We start from the raw sequence: 20,479 nt of genomic DNA on the forward strand, positions 1-20,479 counted from the left end.
ACGTCCACTGCTTTCCCCTCATCCACAGAGCCAGTTCTCATAATAGAAGGCAATTAGATTAGTCAGGCATGACTTGCCCTTGGTGAATCCATGCTGACTGTTCCTGATCACTTTCTTCTCCTCTAAGAGGTTCAGAATTGATTCCTTGAGGACCTGCTCCATGATTTTTCTAGGGACTGAGATCACCATGAGACAACCCAACTACACCTCCCATTAGGTACAGCAACAACAAATCTGCATTAAATTATTTCAGACTTCAATTTTTTCAGGTATTTGACAAAAATTTTTTTGAAGTTTTCCATGGAAAGCAGACATTTTCCACACACCCCCTCCCCCAACACACAAAAAAACCCAGTTTGAATTAAAAGTTTTCAACTAACCGTAATGGTGGTGCCTGCTCCAGCTAATCCTGGCTACATGCTAATCAGCCGAGAGCCTAACTGCAACCTACCTGTGTCTTTGGTGCCATGGAGTGCCAGTGGATGTATTTGCAAGGCCCCCATCCAGCATACTCTGGCATGGTAAATCCGAAGCCTTCATTCTTGTGAGGGAAGCTATGTAGATGGATGGGGAAGACAAGCAGATTCATTATCTCCCCAGTTGTTCTAACCACCTCAGCCAAAGAACTTGTGTGAGCATGGGCTGAATCTCACAAATGCATCAAACTCAAAGCTCAGTTCAAGCAAGTTCAGTACTCACCAGGAAAACTGTTCACAGTTTCCATCAAGGTAAAGTACTATTTGCCTTCCCTTCTGGGGCAATGCTATTGTCCTCGTTTCACAGATGGGAAACTGAGGCACAGAGAGACTATCTGACTTGTCCAAGGTCACACATGGAGTCTGTTATGGAGCAGGGAATTGAAACCTGGTCTCCCAAGTCACAGGCTAACACTCTAACTGCACAGTGGTTTCCTCTCTGGCCAGGCAATCAGCAACCCTAATGTTGCAATCATTTACTCCAGATGGAATTTGGCTAGGCCCCCAATGCTTGCAAAGACTGGACTTTTAATGGAAACAAATAGGGCAGTGGTGGGCAACCTGCGGCCCGTCAGGGTAATCTGCTGGTGGGCCATGAGACAGTTTGTTTAAATTGACCATCCACAGGCACGGCAGCCCACAGTTACCGGGGCCACGGTTCACCATTCCTGGCCAATGGAAGCTGCAGGAAGTGGCGGCCAGCACATCCGTGTGGCCTGCACCACTTCCCACAGCCTCCATTGGCCAGGAACGGCAAACTGCAGCCACTGGGAGCTCTGGGCAGTCGTGCCTGTGGATGGTCAAGGTAAACAAGCTGTCTCACAGCCCGCCAGCGGATTACCCGGACGGGCTGCGTGCAGCCCACCCACCACTGAAATAGGGGCTTGTGAAGCCAATCTCACTTGGACCATTCGTGGGGTTTGAACCCAGCATCTTCAGCACAACAGGCAAGAGCCTCTAGTGCTTGAGCTAAGAGACTCAGGCTACAGCTACATGTTGCACTGGACAGGTATGTTTCTGCTCAAGGAGACATACCAGCACTAGCTGTGATCAAGCTAATGTCCTAAAACTAGAGTTTAGACATAGTGGTGTGAGCAGCTAGTCACCCCCCTACATGTCTTGTGCCTCAGATGGGTACATACTCAGGGTAGCTCGCTCCTCCTGATGCTCATGCCATGGCAGCTATGCTCCATTTTTAATGCACTAGCTCAATTAGGGAAGGTAACAGCTCATTCCTGACATACCCAGTCATTAAAGCAATCAAAAGTAATTTTCAATCCATTCTAAATAGCTGAATCAAAGCCAATTTAGAGTTTATTGTTCCTAGGACTTTGTTTCCCTGTCTCATTTTCTATTCCCAACCTTTGCAGCTTTTGCCTTAATACACGTGTTTTTCCTTTCTTGTTTTCTCTTTCACAAAGAAGTTTGATTAGGTTTTTGCAACATATCCAAAAAGTGTCAAAATCTGTTGAACAATGACAGCGCTGTTCTGCCATCTGAAAGGCAGCAGTCACCCTTAAAGAGTCATATTGACTTATTGGAGGATCGGAGATGAAAAGAGAGGATAACTGCAGGACCCACTGTGTTGCAACTGTGCGATTTGAGAGCTACTACCTTTTCTTGGAAGTTCATGACTAATTATTCTCAGCATTCTTTGAAGTCAGCCTCTCTCTCTAAAACACAGCGGCTACAGTCACATGCTTTTCACAAGCTCATGAGTGTATTTGAATGGTCAAGATCAGTGTAAGGTTCTTAAAGTGGCAATTTATTGTCAATGATTTTTGTTCATATTATGGAAGCCAAGGTGGGGTGACAAGAAATGCCGGTGGGGAAGTCGGGAAAAGGAGGAAAGGAAGAGAAAGGAAAAATGAATGGGGCAGGGGGCAGAATAAGAGGGAGGGAAGGATGGAGAGGTCCATGTAGGACCAGACCTCTGATAGAAAAGTAACCATTCCCCTCTTTGGGGAATGGTAAAAAAATTGACTTTACAAGTTCTTGAGTAGTTTCCTATTCAGTAAATGCCTGTAATTTGTTCCCTTTATATTGTGTTGTTAGCTCTCATTTTGATTTGCATGCCCCTTACTACATCCTAGTGCCCCCCTTTGTACACATTACCACCACTTCCACCCAGCCACCCGCATCCCTCCCCTATCAGAACTGTTACTACAGTCACTGTGCTATGAAAACTTCCATACAGCCTTGCCACTGATCCCACCTGGGAAGTTTTTCCCAGAAATCTTTCACAGGTGTCAATATATATTGGACAGTGACAGCATCTGCCTTTTGGAAAGGAGCACACAAAAGGTTACAGATTCATCCATCCTACACCCAGGAGCTATACTGGGCCAAACCCAACTTAGAGGTCCCATCAAGCTTACTTTTCAGCATCTTCTAGCCAAGCGCTCCCAGTACAGTTTGAAACAAAAACAGGCAAATTTCAATTTCCCCCAATACGTAAAGCCTGGGATTTATCTGAATGCTCAGATTTAGATTCTTTGGTCTAAACAATACCTTCAAGGATCTGAAAACATATTCTGGCCAATAGGGAGCATTTTCTCCTTCTGTACATATCACTGGCCTGTGACTTTCAAAAGCAGTGGCTAACCTCTTCTCATTGAAGGTATTTTTCATAAATCTGCAATTACTAATCTGTTATCAGAAAAGGACAGCATTCTGTATTAGACATTTTCCTCTAGACTTGGAGTCAAGAAAACTAACATTTGGGTATGGGAAAGAAACAGTCCTGATTCTCTCCAGCACGGATTTATCCTGCTACAAGGCAAATGCTAACAGGCTTCAGAAAGGAAGACATGTGGGCTACCTCCTTGGTAACTGTTTCCTTCAGTAGAGTAACACCAGGGATGAATGAGGCTCCATAATCTTTACAGAATCCACATTTCCTTTCATCACCACCTCCACTGAAATTGAAAGGTTGCAAATTAAAATCTGATAAAAAGAAATTCTTTCCTCAGATAGTGTACAATTAGCCTGGGGAACTCACTGCCACAGGAGATCACTGAGCTCAGTAATATTAATAAAGGATTAAACATTTTTAGGAACAAGAATATAAAGTTAGAATAGTAAACATTTTTTTAAAAATAACTAAGAGGGAGAAATCTAAGGTTAAGCCTCTCTCTTATACAGCCCCCAGTATTGTACCACAGTACTTTATATAACTCCCCTGTCATGAGCACCCCCTTGGCCAAGGGCGTGTGCCTACACTCTCTCTGTTTGTCCCTGCTCCAGGATAGGGCAGTGCCCCAGGGCTCCCTCCCTGGAGACAATGTCCTTAGCCTGTTGGGGGCCTTTCTGGTCACAGCTCTCCAGCTGGGCCACTACAGTTCAGTTCCCCCCTGGGGTGCCTTAATGTCCAGGACACTTCCTCCAGTGGCTAATGGGGAGACCCTGGCCTACCCACTACTCCAGGTCCCAGATCAGGGAACCTGTAGATAGCAGCCATCCACTGTGTCCCATTATCTATGTCACACTGCTGCTCTCATTCCCTGGGCCACTTCCCCATGGTCCCACACTGTCTTCACCCCTTACATCAGGGCCTCGCCCTAATGGAGTCCCACAACCTGCTCAGGACTCCCCAGCTTCTGGCAGTGCTGCCCGGTCCAAGGTTCTGCCGTTCCCTCAGCCACCCACACAGCTCCAACTCCAGCAAGGAACTGAACTTCTTTCGACCCTGTAGCTCTTCTTATACTAAGCTGCTGGCCCCTGATTGGCTGTGTGCCACACAGCCAGTCTAGGCAGCTTGGAGGACCCTCTCCACTGCCCTTTTCTGGGGCAGGGTATGGCAGGGCCACAAGGCCTCCAGCAAGGGTCCTCAAAGGCTCTGGTATACCCCGTCACAATCCCCAAACCCACAACACTCCTGAGATGCAATGAAGTACTATTATTTCCATTTTATGTTTGGAGAATTGAATCACTGAGGCTAAGCAGCTTGCCCAGAGACACAGAATGTCTCTGCTGGAGCAGGGAATTGAACCCTTTCCCTCAAGTCCCAAGTTAATACCCTAATTACAAAACCATAACCCTTGCTAGGGTTAAAGGGGGCGGGGTAGCGGGAAACTTCTCTGGGGACAGGTCATCACATAGCTACCTAACGTAGAGTTTCTTGTACTTTCCTCTGAGACATCTGAGATTGGCCATGATGGTGACAGAATACTGGACTTAATGGACCTGTGGTTTGATCTGGTATGGCAATTCTATGTTACCATGGACTATGTGCTGATAAGGATTAGAAAACATACCTGTGTCCAATATTTATGACCTCTGAATTCAGTATCAATGATCCTCTGCCCCTGGACAAAGGTCCTTCCATTGCCAAAGTGTCTCTATTATTAACCTTGCATGGCTAGTTACAGACCATACACATTAACAAGATTTTGTTAAGCACTTCACTTTTGTATAAGAACTGCTTTTGCAAAGCAAAAAAGAGGCAACCTAGAATATTGTGAATTAAGCATGTGTTCTTATTAAACATCCCTAAATTCTCACTGCACTTCACAGAGAAAGACATGTTTGCTGCCTGAAAAGCTTGGTGGGTATGAGGGCAAGACCCGAAGCAATAGGGAAGTTGTGAAAAGGCTATTGGTGAAGGGGACAACTGGATGGAGTGGGAGAAAGGAGGGATGTGTTAAATGAATAGAAAAGAGGGGTCTGTTCTAACTAAGGGACTGCAACAGCTAATTTGGGCCTCATCCTCAACTTGTGTAAATTATCATAACTCAATTGCAACAACAATTTACACCAGCTACTCTACATAGGTTCTTACACCACCCTTGTGTCTTGTAGAATCTTAGCACCTTCTAGGCGTGCATTAAGTGAAGTGACTAACATCTGTTACATGGTTCATTCTCTATCTCGTTCCCTCCCCAGGGGCAGAATTGTGGGTGTCAATGTAAGCTGAAGATCTGACACTGTGTGCTCTGTGACTTCCAATTTACTGTACCAAATGTAATCACGTCATTGTCCTCCCTGTTGTTTGCTTCTCTCCCCTTCTTGGGTCTTGTCTTATGGTTAGGGCCCTACCAAAGTCAGGGCCATGAAAAACACATCACGGACCGTGAAATCTGGGCTCCCCCATGAAATCTGGTCTTGTGTGTGCTTTTACTCTATACTATCCAGATTTCACAGGGAGATGAGCATTTCTCAAATTGGGGGTCCAAGCCAAAAGTGAGTTGCATGGGGGTTGTGGTATTGCCACCCTTTCTTCTGTGCTGCCTTCAGAGTTGGGTGGCCAGAGAGAGGCAGCTGCCGACTGAGGGCCCAGCTCTGCAGGCAGCAGCACAGAAGTAAGGGTAGCAGTATTGCAACCCCCCACCCCATCAATAACCTCACGACCACCAACCCTACCCCCCCAGCTCCTTTTGGGGTCAGAACCCCTACAATTACAACAGTGTCAAATTTCAGATTTCAGTAGCTGTAATCATGAAATTTACTATTTTTAAAATCCTATGACTGTGAAACTGACCAAAACGGACCCTGAATTTGGTAGGGCCCTACTTATGGTTAAGCTAGAAGTTGTTGAGGTCAGGAATGGTCTTTCTTTTTTATTTAAAAAATGGGCCTCTGAGGGTCCTGATCCCTGACTGGGGCCTCTAGTCGCTACCACCATGCAAACAATAAGTCACAACAATTATTAGAGCTTGTCCAAAAACGGGGGGGGGGGGAAGTGGGGGAATTGTCACTAAAAATTCATCCATTTTATTTGTTGAAATAAGAAATTGATGACATTTTTTAATCAAGCTCTGGAAAATTTCAGCCAACTCTAATACAGATGATGAGTGAAAGCAGGAAGCTGGGAGCGAGAGAAGGAAGCAGAGAGAAAAAAAAGGAGAAAGGACAAGGAGGAGTGGAAGGACTTTATGACAGAAATACAGAAATGAGAACTCTTAACTAAAAACAAACAAACAAAACCAAACCCACTCTATGGGAGCCATAAGGTTGGTGCCTGTTCTCATTGCAGCTTCCCTTGCCTGACACCCTCTCCTCCTGGTTCCTGCCAGACTAGCTGGGTGGTTTTTAGAACTGGTTGAAAAAAAATCATCAAAACATTTTTTTAAATCAAAAGAAATAGGGGAAACATTTTGCATGAAAAATGTTGTAAAATTCATTCCCTCCCTCCCCTGTTTTTCAACCAGCTCCACTTGCTTTGGATTAAAGAAAAAACAAATAATATATTAACCACAAGAGGGAAAGAAGAGTATGTCTCACTCAGCAAGATCTTCCAGCTTGAAATGCCTCTTAGCCCTACCCCCATTCAAAGCAGACAGAGGAAAGAGGCAGCATTGACTAGTGGCCAGAGCACTCCAGAGTCAAGAATAGAAACTGGGTCTCTACCAGGGAGCCTTGGGCAAGTCAATTCTCTGTACCTCACTATCCCCATTTTACAGATGGAGAAATTATCCTGGCCTCCTTTGCAAAGTACTTTGAGATCTACAGATAAAAAGTGCTCTATAAGAGGTGTTATTATTATTATTTGTGCATTGAAAGGTGCAGTATCCGATATCATAGCTAAATATGCCAACTGCAGCCAAAATTTTCACAAAGGACTAGTGCCTCACTAAGAAGTTTTTGGGTGCCCAACCTAGATCACCAAAAGAGACCTGATTGTCAGCATGTGCTGAGCCCTAGTCCTCTGACAATATGCCCTCTGACAAGGAGACTCAAGTTAGTTGAGGCACTGAAAAAAATGAGGCACTGAAAATCACTAGTCCACTTTGAAAATCTCAACCTGGGTGTTTTACTAAACATTAGTCTTGGGATCACTAAAGTGGGTCACTCATGAACATAAATAATGTTCTTTCCATCATAATGCCAACAATGGAATTTGTCAGACCACAACTACCTTGTGGCCAAGATATCTTGCATACTGACTGTAAAAAGGGTGATATGAAACAAAATCTAGTTTGTCTTTTCTCTTATGTCAGTCACACTCAATGAGCTTTTAGCAACATTTTCCAGCACTTTGAGACAATGTGCCACTTTATCCAAAAAGATCTCGACTGGAGCAGCCATTGTCTGCAAACTCCCATTCATTTGTGAGAGTTTTAGCCCACACATTCAGGAGAATAGTGTTTGGACTGGCTTGACCCCGATTGCTTGGTAGTGTGCTTACAGCTGAATGGCAGGTGGGTAGGAATAGTGCTCCAAAGGCTACCACAGAGGGGCTTATCATTATGCAAGGGAGAACCAGGGGATCTTAGAGTACCAGTTACAGAAGCTTAAGAACCAGGATTTGAATACTACTGTTCTAGGCAAAATCCTGCCCTTTCTGGTGAAAGGGAGAGGAGATGAGTGCTGCCAGCCATCCTGCTAGTAAGACAGAGAGCTCAGGGCAGTAAAACATGTGCCAATTTTGGAACAGCAGTGTAGGAGTAGCCCTCACCTTAGCAAGGCTATGATGCTGAATGCTCTCACTAGCTACTGGCTTGGTCATCTCTGAGAGCCCTCTTGGAGCTGTGGTGCACCAACAAGCATGGGTCTCTCTCTTCTTCCAGGACTCTAGGGCTATGTAGGTCCCCTCCATATTCCTCTCACTTCCCAGCACCAATGCATCACATGGCACAATTAAGCTGACACAATATTGTTGCTCCATAAGGTTATTTTGGCCTAATTTTTCACAGTGGCTTCTGATTCTGGGTACCCAAATTGAGATAACTTAAAGAAGCATGAGTTGCAGAAAGTGCTGATGAGCATCCACCCTCCGAAACTTAGGCCCTTTACTGTGTCTCAGATTGGACACCCAAAAATCACTAAACATCCTCAGCAGTAATATTCAACTCTTCAGTTAATGGTAGTTGCAGAGATAATTTAATTCCTCTGTTTCATCGAACATCAAACCTCGTAAACTCCTTTGGGGATCTCTAATGGGAATTCATCAACATGATACATATTGGGAAGATCATAATCAAGTCAATCAAGGGGAGACATTCCAAAGCTTTGCCACTAAAGGAATCCAACATAAAAGCCTCCCTGGGGGAGAGGGGAGAGGAAGAGGTTTATGTACCATGCCTGGCCTATGTTAAGAAAATTAAAACTTGTCTCACAACATAAAAAACCCAAAGTGTCAAGTCACTAAAAGCAGAAAAACAGCTTCCAATACAGATGCCCTTTTCCAGGCTGGTGTATGATGAGGGGAAATACAGATTTATAATACATTTTTTAAAAACCACACCTGCAACCGTGTAACTACAAGATATATAGGAGGCAGCACAGAGCATAACTTAATTACATGAATATTAACGGACATTTAGGATCAGTGCAGTCCACGTTGCTGCAATTAAGGATACTACTTTTTATTCATATGGTTAACTTCTCTCCCCTTTTTGTTCAACTTCCCAAGTGTTTGCAAACCATGGGAGCCTCTAACTACACCCTAATCTAAGATTTAAGGGGTTGATCTTATTATTGTCCAATAATTGCCTGGCAATTAGAAGCTCTCTGAAATAAAGGACTCACATAGGAAATGGGGACTTTTATAGCTGGGAAGCTACTATGACCTCCTGATCCTAGGTTTGAGATGTTCTGGGAACTGTACTTCAATAGGTAAGTGGCCATTTTGTTGCAGGCTTGGCTGGGTAAAGAAAAGAATCTTTCAGAGATTTGCAAAACTGCCCATGGGATTTGGACACCCAGTCCCCATTAAAATTAATGGTAACCAACCAGTCATTTCCACTAGATGGCTTTGAAGATCCCATCCTGTGAGCTTAAGCCTTAGTATTAAACCACTGGGATGAGTTGCTGGTTAATTGTGTCACATGGGACCTAATTATTTCCCGGAGTGTTTTTTTAAATGAAGAGGAAGATTTTAATTTGGGAGTGAGGGGGACAGGGTGAATATTTCCTGCTGTAAAAATGGTTGAGCTAAACATCCAAAGCACCCTTCCCAACAGAGCTTAGACACTCTGGAAGGATTCATGAAGAGAACGTGAAGCTCCATAATTTAACTAATAGTTCAATCAGAGCTTTCCTGGCCTGCTGATACAATTTAGCAAATAACTACTGAAATTGGCTAAAGCTATATTTATTTATTTTTTCTTCTTAAATCTCTTTAAGCAGAGAAGTTTTTAGATACCGAACACCTGGCTCTCCCATGAGAGATCCTAACCTCTCATAATGTTTACTAACCTTTAAGCTTTTCTTTATTTAAAAAGTATGGAGGGGCCTGATCTTCTGCAAATTCATCTCTGGGCTTGAACTTTGGCAAAGCTTTGGAGATGTTCCGATTTTGGGTCAGACCCATTTCTATATTAAAATGAATATAGCTCAGCAACCTCTCTAGACTAAAGGGCTCTTTTATTCTGTAGTGTTTTGAATAGGAAGGATATAATCTGAGTGATGAGATGATTTTATCAAAGATGTAGATGTCCCATTCAGTTTGGATAAGCTAAGGTGCTTATGCTTATCTGAATGTCTTACAAGGCAGTTTTCAACTTAACCTGATCAATTTGCCTGGTCATAGTAACCCACAATAAACTGGTGTCCCTATTTTAAACAGTAATAAGGGCTTCACCTGGTGCAATCTAACAGCTCCATTTTCATACACATATAGGACCATACCCTGCTCCAACTAGAGCCTACAAAGCTTGATTAGCACCATCTCCAAAACTTGCAGGAACACTGCAAAGCTGATTCTTTCTGAAATCTCTCTGGTTAGTCTGAATGATTCAGGATTTTGAAGTATACGAGTCATTTTCGCTATTGCCAGCTCATTCTATTGGTTATTTTAACTCCAACAAAACCTGTATCATTTTGGTCTGGCCAAGACCTAACAGAATTCCAGAGGGGTAGGGGCAGAAATAATTAAGAAAGAGTTAACGTTGTTACCTCCAATTTTTCTTGGATAAGCCTGATACAAATATTACAATTTGCAAATAATAAAACCCTTTCTAGATTAGAAACGATAGAAAAGCACCTTGTGGATGATCCTAACAATCCTGATCAATCCCCCCATACTGCCAGTCACATCTCCCCTTCTACTCTGTTCTTGCACAGTCTGCAGGTGAAGAGTTGAAAACATTAATCTCAGGACACTTAGTTTGTTGCCCATTTCAGCAATGTTATTAGGTGGCTGAATTTGTAAGAGGGCTCTGACTTCATCTGGGCCTGGATGTAGCTTGGCCTGGCTTTATATTTCCCTTTGTGGAGGGAAGCTCCCCTTGTTTTCTTCTTTAGACGATCTATATACTAGAATGTCATGCATATAGAGAGCGACCTCCTCTAACCATTCAAATGATGGCTTTTGACAGTGGAAAATTATACGAACATTAATAATCCTGAATGGTTTGAAACAATTTCTACTAACTGCAGTTATAAGTTATTCGGTATTGAAGTGTGCCTGACCTTACTAAAAAGGTAAATAGTCCGCTGTGAACATTTTAGCCAGCTCTACTCCTGACCTCAGATGGAACAAGTTTCACTTGAGCTAGGTGAAACAAGGGAGAAACCATGTTTTGATGTCAGGTTGGGGTAGAAGACACCACAACAAGATGAACAAAACTGATTATAACAAGTAAATGAAGTTTAACTAAACATGCTACCAAAAGCAGACAGGCCATTCTCACACTGTAAGGTGGACTTTCACACAGAAAGCAGCTATAAAAGGAGTGTGGCCTGCAAATCAATCAGCCCCCTGCCTCTAGCTAATGAGACCTTCTTCTTTATTAGAGTTTTTTATAGACTTATAAAGCCAGCATAGGATGTATTATATGGGCCGTCTGTCTACCCTGTCTGTCTGTGTGCCACTGGCACTCATACCAATAACACTGACTGTGTTTAACAGGGGTTGGAATTTGACGGAATATAAAAATAATTGAGAAACTAAGCAAAAAACCAACACAAGGCTGTAAAAGGGATTGTAAAATCAAAGCAAGTCAACAGGAAGATTTCTCTGTAAATCCCATGCAGTGCTTGGGCAGCCTTTGTGGGAGCACTCATGTAAATGTCAGTCCTCGTTTATGTGAAAAACATGGATTGTTTCTCAGAGCTCTAAGTATAACATGATTAGTTAAAAAAAAACAAGTTATGTCTATCTGGGTAGGCCTGTTTCAAAGTCTTATAATGACTTCATTTAACATGTGTTACACAAAGGACTTTGGAGCCATTCCCATACATCTCAACTTCCCTGCTCACGTAGCTGATTTTTGCAATTCTTTATTTTGCAGGCATTGCTGTAAACAATACGCTGCCCTTCAAAACAAAGAAAAAAACTCAAGCCAATGTTTTTAAGTAACCCCCCCACTGAGTTATATTGTTACTTTCAGCAACTACAGAAGTATTCTGATAAATTGCCAAAATGGGTCCCCATAAAGCAACACTTCTTTAAAGTTTTTGTCCCCACTAAAGGAAGTTATCTGGACTTTCTCCAGAAGGGGTGATTTGGTGTGGGGGTGTGGGGTTTTTTGTTTTTTGCTAAAGTTTTCACAGAAGATCAAATGTTGTTCATTATAAATTCATTAACAGCATAGCTGCTAACATTCAGTAAATTAACAAGGAACTTTTATTACATCCGATCAAGCTCTTGTTAAAGATAACAAGTCCTTTTCATTCTTTGTATTTGTATAACAGTCACTTTTCTGGAACTCATCAAAGCCTGTTGTGAATTCATGCCAAAGCACTACTCTCCCTTTTAGTATGTTTAAAAAAAATATTAACAAAACGCTATGATCACATTGAGAAAACACGGTTTATGTTAAAATATTTCTAGATAATAAGACTTGGAATTGTAGAGAAATCTTCCCTCATATCTGCACAGAGCAGAGATAATCCACGGCAAACAACCCTGAAAATACTGAATTTTTCATGCTTGCTTTTTATTGTTTTGTTTTTGTATAAAATAAGCTCAGCTAAATATCCTCTTTATGAAACCTGACAGCGTAACAATGCTCCATTGTGGCCTCGCTTTAGAGTAGCTTTTCACTCAAATATAAATTGCTGAAAAGTTATTTTATATAAATCAGTTTAATCAAGTGATTAAATTAAGAATCTTATCAAACAATCAAAAGTGGGAGGGAAGTACGTTTTACTTTGAACTTTTTCACGAATACATTTTAGAGGAAGATGAGGTGTTTTTTTAAAGAATCAGTTGCTTCAAAAACAAATATTTTGGGGACAGGCTATTGCAATGAGATATCTTTGCTGTGTATCAGTATCCAAATATGTAACCCCCAACCTTAGGAGAAGTGAAAGAAACGCTCCTGAAAGCCCATTCAAGTCAATGGAAGACTGCCATTGATTTAGATTAGGGCTAGAGCCAAACCCCATTGTAGGCACTCCACAATGAAGATAGCAATGGTCTCTCCATTGCATAAAGTAACGTTATTCGCACCTAAGACTGGTCAAACTGATTTCTTCATAAACCTCAATGGAAAACATCCTAAATAAGCAGATCCCTAATCCAGTCTCATTCTGCTAGCACTACTAGAAGAACAGGTTCCCAATGAACAGGAACACACAGGGAGGGAGGTCAAATCAAGAATCTCTGGATATACAGAAAGCCAATATTTTAAAAAGTACCTTTGTTTTTGCCTCCATCAGTCAACAACTTTTTATTACTGAGATTCTCTCTTTTGGAGCCATTTATTTTTAATGAGTGATCTAAGCAGGAGCATCTCTTGAAAGTACAGTCCTGTACCTTCGTTTCTTTGCTATGTCTGTGGGCCAAAATGAAGCACTCACGCACAATGGAGCTGAACATGGTGATGGTCATTTCTCCTCCTCCCAGCAGGAAACAAGTCTTATCTGGGCAGCTTTCCATTGACTGTTATTCTGTGTTTGGGTCACAATCCAAAAGTCAAGGGGTGAAGCTGAGAGAGCAGCCTCCTACAGTCTTTTTATATCTGCATAATATCAAATACATTCAATTTAAAAAGTTCTTGGACTGCTCTAGCATCCTGTTAATACCATGCAATGTATCCTCACTCCCTGAATCAGCCTAAGGTTCCAGATAAAGACAATTGTTGTTAATGTCAGTAACATTATGTAATGCACTGATGGAAAAGCTACAAAGAAGCCGTATGGTCTAGAGAATAGGGCACTGGATTGGGACTATGGAGACCTGGGATCCATTCGCAGATCTATCACTGACCTTTTATGTGACCTTGGGCAAGCCACTTCATCTTTGTTTCCCCTTTTGCCCTTGGGCTGCCTTGTCTATTTAAATTTTAAGGATTGCCTCTTACACTGTGCAAACACAGGGTGCCACGCATCTGGGCCCTCATTTTAGTTAGGGCCACCAGGGTGTACCTTCATATAAAGTTTTGCTTGGAGCTGCAGTGCTAGTGGTATGCCATGGTACTTTCCGAGCTGTACTCACCATTTTCAATCTTGCTGCTGCGCTTAGTCTAACACAGGGATCGGCAACCTTTGGCATGCAGCCCGACAGGGTAAGCCCCCTGGCGGGCCAGGCCAGTTTGTTTACTTGCTGCGTCCGCAGGTTCAGCCGATCGCAGCTCCCACTGGCTGCGGTTCACTGCTCCAGGCCAGTGGGGGCTGCAGGAAGCGGCGTGGGCTGAGGGATGTGCTGGCTGCCACTTCCCGCAGCCCCCATCGTGCCAAAGGTTGCCGATCCCTGGTCTAACACTTGCTCCCACATTATCCAGGAGGTGTACTCAGACAATTGCCAGCTGTGACTTTAGGCACAGATGTGAAATTCACCCTTATACAGAGGCTCACAAAAGGCATATATACAATACAGGGCTTAAGCAGGGACTTAAGTGGTTGAGATAGACCTTGGGGGAGAATTGCTTCCAGCAGTAAGTATTGCTTTTAGTGAGTAAACAGCATCCTAGGGCATAAAAACCCAGAGGAAGTTGTATCTTCTCAGAATCTTCGCAACAATCTTCACAGTGTTGTATCTTTCAGAATCTTAAAGTCTCCCCACACACTCCTGGCAAGTGCTGCTCCGCTCCCTATGGCTCTAATAACAACAGCCTACCATGGTCCTCACAATGAAGCAAGCAGACCCCTGTTCAATAAGTAGTGACCCCACACACACCTAAGCCCAAGCAGCAAAGATGCAAGGCTTACTAAGGTACGGAGAAAAGATAAGAATAAGGGGTAGGAGATCCAAGGAAAGACAAAGGAGCTGAAGGGAGGCAGCAGCATATTAACGCCTAGGCCGACAAGGCCCAGGCCTTGGCCTAGGGCGGCAAATTTGCAGGGGTGGCAAATTTATAATAGCAGCCAGAGGCTGCTTCCCCAGGTGCTGGTTTGCGCCCTCCGCCCCCGGTCCCGCCCCAACTCCACCCCTTCCCCGCCCCCATTCCCCGCTCCCTCCCTGCCCCTATTGGCCCCCTTCCCCAAATCCCCGCCCCAGCCCCGCCTCCTCTCCTGAGCGCGCTGCGTTCCCCCCCTTCGAGAAGCTGTTTCGTGCACAAACACTGGCAGGGAGTGGGAAGAAGCAGGACCTGGCGAGAGGAGAGGAGGGGGAGTCGGAGCGGAGGTGAGCTGGGAGGCGGCAATTATTTCTGGGCATCGGGGCGGCAAAATCATTAATCCACCACTGGAGGGAGGTTTGTCCAAGGAAGGTGAGGGGAAAGAAAGGGATTGGGGATGAAAGAGACACAGGGAAGCATGGTAAAGAGAGGGGGCTGGTAGGCTGAGACATACACATTTTAGTTAGCACACTAGTGCAGCTAATGTAGGCCCCGATTGTTTGACCGATATTATCCCCATTAGTTCTTAGTCTTCTTTATTTTTATTTAACCAAGTCCGCTGCAACCCTATGTTTGATATAAACGACTGTCTCCAACACCAATAAGATTCAGGAGCAACTCCCTCTTCAACAGCACAGGTTCTTCCTACCACCGCCATTCAGGGGGTCATAACAGCACTTTGTAAAGAGGACTATTTACCACTAGTAAAAATCCCAAATTGCTTCCCTAGCTCCAAAGCACCAGGAAAACAACACTTCCACAACAAGCAAAGTATTATTACTAAATATTCATATTATGGCAGTACCTGAAACCACTAACAGGATCAGAGCCACATTGTGAAAAATCACCATACAAAACACAATATGAAGGCATGGTCCTTTCTCTAAAGCACTGACAATCTAACAATGCACGAGGAGGAAGTCTGAAATAATTAGATATTTATTATTTCACATAACAGGAACCTTAAATAAGTCTTCTCATAACCTAGGATTGAGTTTGTGTCACAGGAACTCTGTAGTTGTTTCCCATTATTCCCAGCAACTCGTTCTTTAAACATCCATCCATCCATCTTCATGGCTGATTCTGCTGTCATGGAAGTCTATGGATGTTTGGCAACTAAATTCAGAGGGACCAGTGTAGAAGTTGAGAAACATTACACCCTGTTCATTACTAGAAAAACTTACACTGGAGACAAGAGGAGAGGAGTCAAAGGGAAAACATAGTATAAGGCCAGATGCATTGTTTTTTATAATTAAACATCTTTGTTGCTAATAAATGTAAGAGTTCCAATTAAAATCCTCACTGAATGCTGAACTTTTTAAAATAATGTTTTAGCATGAGCTACAGGATATAAAGTATAAATAAAAACTTCAATGCATTCCTTTACTCCTCGCTTAGTTTTCATGCTTATCCTTCATCCCAATAAAGGGTGTGGGCCATTTAATCATTATCTGTTTTTGGACTCATTTCATAATTACCCCAATGGAAAAAAAAAAAGGTCAGGATGCTTCCAACTCCCTAAAACCCAAATCAAATTTTATCCTCCCACTCCAACATCTGCAGATGAGTAGATTTCTTTATTGTCATTATCAATCATACTTCATCATTATTCGTGAACATCTATGAATAATAAACTTTCCACCGCTGCTAAAACTATATCTGTGAGCTCAATCCTGTACACAATGCTCAGTCAAACTCTTATTGAAGTCAACAGGAGCCTCATCCAAGAAATGGTACAGGGAAAGTGCTCTTATTTGGTACAATTACTTACCTTGGTGGTAAGAGTGTATAGAAGGATCACTCTAAGACGTAAGAGAAGTATTTCCTGTAATATAGCGCTTCGCCATAGCATTCTGAAGTGAGTAGTTATGAGAAGGTAGGGTCAGTTCTGACAACTCGCTGCAAGTAGCCCCTACGTCAATACTGCTCCACAGAGCATAGTGAGAATACAGGAACAGGAATACTGATCTGAAGCAGAGACCATGGGAAGTTACGTGAGGGACAGGTAAGGGTCTGTTACGTTTCCCAAGAGTTAAGATTGTCTCGGTGGAACAACCTCTTAACATTCAAAAGTCATGAGGCATTCCCCCTCCCCAAAGTCATGAGATACCATTTTGAGCCTGAGATTTTAAACATTTGGGTTCTTTTTGTTTGCCTTCTGGTTAGTGAGCCTGCAGGGGCCATGCTTTCAAGCTTTTCCCACAACTATGGGGATGTCTACACTTAAACTGATGCAGGGGCACAGCTGCAGCTACACCACTGTAGCGCTTCAGTGTAGATGCTCACTACCGTAACTGGAGGTGTTCCCCGCTCACTGTAGTTAATTTACCTCCCTGAGAGGCAGCAGCTAGGTTGATGGAAGAATTCTTCCGTCAACCTAGCACTGTCTACAATGGCAGTTAGGTTGGTATAGCTACTTCTCTCGGGGGGGGGGGGGGGCGATTTTTCAGACCCCTCAGAGATGTAGCTTTACAAATGTAAGTTTTCAATGTAGACCAGGCCTATGAGTTCTAGATTTTTTTTTTTATTAAAGCTGAAATTTTCATGTTATAAAATTACTGCAGAAGCTGGGGCTTTGGGGAAAAAAACATCAAATACCATGAGACTCGCAATACAGTCATGAGAGCTTGTAATGCTGTCTTTGCATATCCTGGGTTTTGAAGGATTGGGTTTTACCATCCCTGCCATTAGGGGGACAGAGAAGAGTATGTAGATTGCGAGTAGGAGGTATTACCTTAGTTGTGTATTTCCTGTTTTCCTAATGTTTGTTTGTATTTCCCATTTCTTGGATGTTTCCATTTTTATTTGCCAAATTCCACATTCTGGAAGAGTAAAAGGTACTGCTAAGCCAATTTAACTCTTCTTTATCACATTTTTGATAGTGAAAAAGAATAGGAAAGGCAATTGTTGTAAAGCTTGTTTGAGAACTAGCTTTCCTCCACTACAGAAATTCCAGACAAGAGGGGATATAAGAAAGTTCAGCTTCACATGATGAAAAAGAGCAGAGAACACGTTCAGTGCAAGATGAGCACACATGTTTTTTAAAATCCGTTGACAGTTATTCCCTAGGCCAAAATCAAAATGCAGCTGTTCATTATAAAGATGGAAAACTTCTCACATGAACAAGGTGTATCATTATCAGATGAAAGGGTCATCTTTGGAGCAAAGGCAGGGTGTGAATAAATATTAGACTTCAGATTTCATAAGCTATTCTATCGTTCTGTTACTTGCTTTTTGCTGTTCGTTGTGTCTGTTTGTAATACTGAGCTTCAGAAAACGTGATATAGAGATGGATCAATATCAATCACATTTGAAACCAAATTCAGTTATTTATATCACGTGTTTTGAGAAGTGTTTCCTAATGACAATAAATACACGTCATCTCCACCAATCATTTCAATGCCAAAAATAATAATAAACCCAGGGAAAAGGGTAGAGTCCGAGCCTCATTTACACGAAGCCCTCTTTGCAAGGCTCTAGCAGAGCAGAATAAAAGTTATCCTGCTACTAGAGCAGGATAAAGGGGCCTCAGTTTAAATGAGAGCTGAGCCCACATTCTGTAGCTGCTACTCTGTTGTAATTTAACACATTTGGAAATAAAGCTGTTTATTGTTCATACTCTGAATTAATCTGCATATTCATTTCATGCTACGTATGAGCTGATGGAGGTGCTATTCAGACCTGAGTTAGACTCAGGCTGGTGCACCATGACAAGGGCATGCCTCTCCAGCACGCTCTCTTGTCGTGCCCCTACAGGCACATTGAAAAGACCCCCCACCCCACAGGTGTCCTGAGTGCAAACAGGTTTCAGAGTAGAAAGCCGTGTTAGTCTGTATTCGCAAAAAGAAAAGGAGGACTTGTGGGACCTTAGAGACTAACCCATTTATTTGAGCATAAGCTTTCGTGAGCTACAGCTCACTTCATCGGATGTAGCTCACGAAAGCTCATGCTCAAATAAATTGGTTAGTCCCTAAGGTGCCACAAGTACTCCTTTTCTTTGAGTGCAAACAGTTACCGACACCAGCTTTGGTCAACCGCTCGCTGCAGGGTACAGGTTTATTCACTCACTCTACAGAGATAATTCACTTGTTTAGCCTCTCCAAATTACACCCCCTCTGGGTCCTGCTCAGTTTCCTCCACTGTTCTGGAGGTCCCAGCCCCACTCCCAGAGCTGGGTTGTACTTCAGACAATCCCCACACCCTCTTCTTAACACAGGAGCCTCCTAGCTCTCCTCCTTGGAGCTGGAGTTAGACTTTAAGCGAGCTGTAAAGGCTCAGGCGATGTCTCCTCCAGTTGGCCCCTTTTCCCAGTCAGTTCTACCCTCAGGCTAGGAGGACTGTGTGGAACTCTAGGGGCAGGCCACCAGGAGAGGGGCCCACCTATGGGGACAGGAATACTGCCTGTTCTGGGTCAATCATTGTGGCTGGATGCTGATGTCAGGGATGGTGGGTCTTGACTGCTGAGCCACAGGGCTCGGTGGGGCTGGCAGGTTCCAACCTCTCACCAGGGACTGCCTCAGGCTGGCGGGGAGGGGGTTCATCAGGCAGACTTTGCCATCTTCTCCCTCTTAACTCAGGGCCCTGCAGGCACATCTTACCTTCTGCAAGCATTTGCGCCACCACCACCCCCCCCAGCTGAGGGAGGAGGCAGCATTTATATTGTCCCTTTCTCCCAGCTCATTCTTTATTGGCTGGTGAGAGGGAAGCCTTGCCCCACCCTTTCTGCAAGGCTCCTGGCCCCGGGCCCTTAAAGGAACAGTGACAGGAACATTTGGGAAGATAGGAGTCATTGTTTAGCTATCAGCCCCATAAGTGATAGGGCACTATCAATCTCAGGCAAACAGCTGATATAGGGATGGTGAAGTCATTCCCAACTTGAAGCTAACATTGAGACGGAAGCTCTGGTGCCAATTAAGGTAGCCTGCCCAACTTATTGGTGGTTAGGTGAAAGCCAGTTTCTTTTCTCTTTCCAGTCCCCTACGTAGGATTACAATAAAACTTTCCAGCACAATTAAAGACAAAATAGCATGTTACATTTAATATTCAAATGACAAATTTAGGTGAAAATAATGTGAGCTCTCAGGATTAAACATACAACACCTAATCCATTAAATATACATTTGTGTGATCTTTTAGACAGCAGGATTGTTTAACCGACAGCTGTTTTAGGTATTTAAGGAACTATTCTATAGGCACTGTTCTCAAATAAATTCTGGGGGTTCTAGCCACGCACACACATGCATAAATTCACTACTAACCATTTGCTGGAATTAAAAACAAGTGCAAGAATGCTGAAATAGAGGCCTGCCTCTACTAATAAAGATTGGAAAACAAAACAAAACCCAACGGGCTCAAAATACGCAGGATGGTTGTCATATCTCTGGTGGTTTCATTCATCTTCAGGTACATGGTTGAAAAGATTAGCCAGTATTGGCTCTGATATTTAACTCTGATGAACTTGCTGGCTGGTTAGAAGTTACTTTCTTGTAGATGTTGAATCTTAGATGTTGCATGTTTCTCCATTCTTGCCCCTCGGTGGCCAGCCAGGACTGCAAAGGAAGCACAGGCCCTTTGAAGCCAGAAACAAACCTGCTAGTAGTAAGTCTTCTTCCCTTCATCCCGGTTTTGAAGATGGTGACCTGACTAATTCTCCCACCTTGGAACTCCTCTCAGGAATTTCCTGACAAATCAGAATGGAGCACTCCTCTTCTGAAGTCACTGACATCACCAAATTGGATCTAATTAGGACTCCTTTATGCAAACAAAGAACCTCCCTATTCCAGTGACCTTAGGTTAGGAAAGCCCACGGATCCAAAAATATACCTAGTCAGTCAGCGG

The 20,479-nt window shown here is 43.3% G+C and overlaps 1 long non-coding RNA gene across 1 annotated transcript; it reads right to left on the reverse strand.

The window, feature by feature from the left end:
* Positions 1-479: 479 nt before the first annotated feature.
* Positions 480-4,134, reverse strand: LOC140917014 (uncharacterized). Its single transcript, XR_012160697.1, has 3 exons — positions 4,055-4,134; positions 3,298-3,394; positions 480-554 (listed from the first exon to the last, which is right to left on the reverse strand). It is a non-coding gene; the product is annotated as an uncharacterized LOC140917014 (long non-coding RNA).
* Positions 4,135-20,479: the final 16,345 nt, after the last annotated feature.

This window comes from Lepidochelys kempii, chromosome 9 (genome assembly GCF_965140285.1).
Source record: "Lepidochelys kempii isolate rLepKem1 chromosome 9, rLepKem1.hap1, whole genome shotgun sequence".
NCBI classification, from domain to species: domain Eukaryota; kingdom Metazoa; phylum Chordata; order Testudines; family Cheloniidae; genus Lepidochelys; species Lepidochelys kempii.